We start from the raw sequence: 4,675 nt of genomic DNA, 5'->3' as shown, positions 1-4,675 counted from the left end.
GGGGGGCGGGAGCCGGGCACTGGGCACCCGGTACCCGGGCTGCCAAGCCGGCTGGGTCCCCGCCCGAGACCTCCCAGCCCGCGTGCTAGCGTTTGCAAACGGGAGTTTCGGAGGGAGCAGGGAATGGCAGGGAAGGGAGGGGGCAACGTTATTTGCACCGGCGCTCGCACGCTCCGCAAGTGATGAAACCAAACTCGCCCAACTGGGTCTGGCCGAGCCAGGCGCGCCTGGGGCGCCTGGGGAGGCGCGAAGCCACCGGGCGGGAACGGGCGGCCCAGCCCTCACTTGTTGGACCGGGCTTGGGTTCTGGTGACCCAGGTTCCTCAAGACCTAGCTGAGCAATTCCGTAGTTCAGCCCAGAGGTATTTGCGGCCCCGGCTTCGTGCGCGAAGGCACGCGGGACAGTAGGAGCGTGCCGGCGGGTGGGCGGGGAGGCGGGAACGCACACAGCCGCAGCCCAGAGCCTGCCACGACCACAGCCTGCCTTCAGACGGGGGAATGCTTCGTGGAGGAAGCGGCGTCCGTGCTGTGCGCTGAGCCAATCGATATCCCGAAAACCCCAGCGCCTTGACCACTGGGTCTTAAGCAACACACAGGCAGTAACTCTCCTACTTGTTCCAAATAGCCAGACTTCAGGTGCTGCGAGGCCCCAGATCTGATGGCCTGAGGACCCCAGACAGGGGTCAGGCCCAGCCTCCTTTGGTCCGCTGCAATTACCCAGAGAACTTCCTCCCTCAGCCTACCCTTGGGCGGAGGTTTGACCCAGTACCTCCCCTCCCCATTTATTATGCTCTGCTCCATCTCCAGCCCAGTTGGAGGGGTGTCCCCAGTGCTGGGTGGCCTCCATGAGGCCCTTTTACTGTGACATGTTGCCCATAGCTGGGCTTTTTTTCCTAGATAACCTCGTAAGGATAGGAATGGGACCCTTTGGTTCTAGCTCTCCACCCCTTCCCCAATAAACTAACATTTAGAATTTCTACTGCACGTTCACCATCCTCATGTATTAAATGTTTGCTGAACCAGATTTAGTGGAAATGAGTCTGCAAAATGAATTTGCATAGTTCAAAAGTCAGGAGTCAAAAGAGAGAGGAACTGGCTGATGGTGGACTTTGAGGCACCAAGTAGAAGAAAATATATTTTCAAAAGTGGGGAGCACTTCACATCCACCCACAGGACTTCTGTGGAGTGCCCAGCGGGAGGCTGGGGAGAACTGGACTTTGGGGGCAGACAAGCCTCCCTCTCCCTCACTCCTGGAGCCTATGAGTTTGGCCAAGGGACTAAGTCCTTGTCCGTAAGAGAGGGAAACAATAGTGCAAATTCAATGATAAAAAGCAACTACAGGAGACCAGCAGTTAGCCTAATGGCTATGTCGCTGGCCTCCCATGTAGTCGACTGTGGTTTGCATCCCGAACCTGGTGGCTTAAAACTCGCGTGGGGCGCGTGCGTGTGTGTGTGTGTGTGTGTGTGTGTGTGTGTCCGAGAGGAGAATGGAGGAGAAGGGATTGCGGCGTGGCCATCCCCCCGGGGGGTGATTTCTCGCTTTCTGTCTCTCTATCTGTCTGTCTGGTGAGAGTGCACCGCTCTATGGCAAGAACCTCTCCATAAAAAAAAAAGGCAGCTACAAACTACAGGGACCAGCAGGTGGCATGGTGGTTAAGGCACTGGATCCCAAGTGGCTGACGCTTTAGTACTGAGTCTGGGACTCTGCAGTTTGAGTCCCAGACCTGGCAGACTGAGAAACACACTGGGTATGTGTGCGGGTCTGCCCAAAATCCTGAAAGAAGGGAGATGAAGGGATTATAAAGTGCCATCCCCCTGGGGAGTGAGTTCTCACTTTCCTTCTCTCTGTAGCTTGCCTATGCACCTGTACCATATCAACGTATGGTTAAAAAACGGGGGGGGGCGCAGCCAGCAGCAGGTGGTGTGGTGGGTAAGGTGCTGGACACTCCCATATGTCCGACCACAGTTCAAGTCCTGGACCTGATGGCTTGCTTTCTCATTTTTTCTCTCTCTCTCTCTCTGTCTCTCCAATCAAATTAAAATAAATAAACGAATAAATAAAATTAAATAAATCTTTTTTTAAAAAAAGGGCAACTAACACTGGCTGACAGGGAGGTGTTAGGGTGGTGGAGCGGGTGGAGAACATGCCTATCCAAAAGGCAGTCACAGTTACGTTATTCACATATAGAAACCCAACATAGCCATGGCTTTCCATTTTCCAAGAGAAGCCAGAAGTCCAAATTTGGCTGTGAAATCTACCAATTTGTAAATGTTAGTTCAACTTTTTCTTTTAAATTTTTGCCATAGGGCGGCATGATGCTGGACACTCCCACATGGCTGACCATAGTTTGAGTCTTGAACTTGGTGGCTTGCTTTCTCATTTTCTCTCTCTCTCTCTGTCTCTCTTTGGTCAAAGTAAAATGAATGAATAAACAAATAATTCTTTTAAAAAATATTTTATTTAGCTTTATCTGTTTATTTATTTATTATTATTTATTAAATGTGACCAGAGAGGGACAGAGTGAGAGAAAGGAAAAGTGAGAAAGCAAGCTGCTGGGTCTCAGATTCAAACCACAGTTGGCCCTATGGGGATCCAGTGCCCTCAACCATGATGCCAGGCCCATTATTATTATTATTATTATTATTTAGAATTATTTTATTTTAATTTGACCAGAAAGGGACAGAGTGAAAGAGAGAGAGAGAGGGAAAGTGAGAAAGCAAGCGGCCAGGTCCGGGACTCGAACTGCAGTTGGCCATGTGGGAGTCCAATGCCCTTAACCATCAAGCCACCAGCTGGCCCCTTATTTTATTTATTTTTTAAAAATTTGCTATAGGGCATGTGCACTCAAAAGAAACAAAGAGAGCAAGCTGCCAGATCCAGGACTTGAACCACTCTCAGCCATATGGAAATCCAGTGCCTTAACTACCATGCTACCTGCTGACTCCACAGCTCAACTTTTTAAAAAACAGCGAATGCATCAAACAAAACACATTTGTGAGTTAGACTTGATCCCCAGGCTGCTGGGGTGTGGACCACTTGTTCATGGGGAGCTCTGGAGCCAGGTGACGCATGTGAACTCAGGTAAACATGGAGCTAAGCTGAGAGCCCATGAGGGGTAGGCCCTTTCTCTGTTTACTGTTTGCCCAGCTAAACAGCATAATGCCAGCTAGGCATCATCCATCCATCCCTTCATTCACTCAGTGGATTTTTATGAAACACTGACTCTGGAAGGCACTGAGATTCTGTGAGGCAAGTCAAAGAAGTGAGGAAAGCGTGTGATACAGAACATTTAACTAGAGGAGGGGTGAGAGGGGTGGTTGGGGGCTGCTAAGAGCTGATCGAGGTAGGAGCCAGCTGTGCAGAGCAGGGAAGAGCATGACCAGCAGGTGTGAGCCCAGTGCGTGTGGCTGGATGGTGAGGGGGACAGAGGGTGGGCAAGAACTGAGTTAGACACGTCATGGGAGGTTCAGTGTGATGGGAACCCTTGGCCTCTAGAAATCACGGAATGGAGTCCGTGTGGCATGGAGTATGTGTGGGCCTGGTGGAACCATCGTGTAACAACACAGCTGGACCCACATGGAAGAGTTCCTGAGCACATCCATGATCCAGGTGACTGAGAAGGTGGACTGTGGCATGAGCACCCTGTTGGGCACGCCTATCTGTCTTTCTCTCCTGGAAGAAATAAATAACTTAACAAAAGAATGCAACATGTTGGTGGGGAGGAGTGGTAAGGGTGACAGTAGGGCGACCAGAGAGGAGCTACTACAATAGTCCGAGCTGGAGATGAAGGTGGCCTGGGTCAGGGTGCAGACAGAGTCAGGAGGGCTGATTCCAGACGAGCTGCGTGAGCATCTCTTGTTGGTACAGTGGACAGAGGTGTGAAGGAAAGAGGAACCACAGCTGGCACATGAGGACCACACTCCCCACAGAGTGGTATTTGGCCCTCGAATTCAGTGCTCGGTTGCCCAGAGAGAACTGGGACAGGAGTTGGATGGAGGGAGGGGGTTTGAGACCACCCTTTCCTATTCTCAGGGTTTCTGGGAGGAGCAAGGTGGAGGTAGGGAAGGAACTGGGAATCTCAGGACACCTGAGGCAGAAGGCTGGAAGGGAGATCGGATGTGCTGAGAGCACAGGCAGAGAGGACTGGGGCTGCTGAGACTTGTCTCTGGGGGCTTGGGCCAGGCCTCTATTATAATTTCTCAGGGCCTCAGTTTCCATGCTGTGAAGTGGGGCTCCCGTTTCTAAATCTGCCCCTCAAAGCTGTCAAGAGATGCTATTGATTTGCTTTCCAAGAAGCCTAGTGGCTCTTTCAGATCGACTCAGCCTTAAGGCAGGCCGGTGGTAGCCCCTCGCCCCCTGGCCACCAGTCTCTGGTTGGCTCAGACAGTGGTCTTTCTGGTCCTGTTTGGCGGTAGCCTTGTGGAGGCTGCAAAGCTTCTGACTAACTGATGTGCCTTGGGTGATATGGACTTTACCTTCTCTTAATGAATTCCTGCCAGAGACCCCTCCAGCCCACTGCCGGGGGTGGCTTGGGGCCTGAGGAATGGGGCGCTGCCATGTGGGGTGCTGGGAGGGGAAGTTGGCAAAGGAGGAGGTTTCCCAGGCTACCTGGCGCCTCTGGACCAGTGGCAGGGGGAGCTGTGGGTTCCTGCTGGAGGGGGCCCAGGAGATGTC

The 4,675-nt window shown here is 52.2% G+C and overlaps 1 protein-coding gene across 1 annotated transcript in view; it reads left to right on the top strand.

Moving 5' to 3' along the window:
* Positions 1-4,675, top strand: part of AP5B1 (adaptor related protein complex 5 subunit beta 1) — a 17,193-nt gene that overhangs the window by 219 nt on the left and 12,299 nt on the right. The gene's annotated exons all lie outside the window — the stretch shown is intronic.

Source organism: Tupaia chinensis, unplaced genomic scaffold (genome assembly GCF_000334495.1).
Source record: "Tupaia chinensis unplaced genomic scaffold, TupChi_1.0 Scaffold000273_1, whole genome shotgun sequence".
Lineage (NCBI taxonomy): Eukaryota > Metazoa > Chordata > Mammalia > Scandentia > Tupaiidae > Tupaia > Tupaia belangeri.
This window is presented reverse-complemented; position numbering and strand designations above follow the sequence as displayed.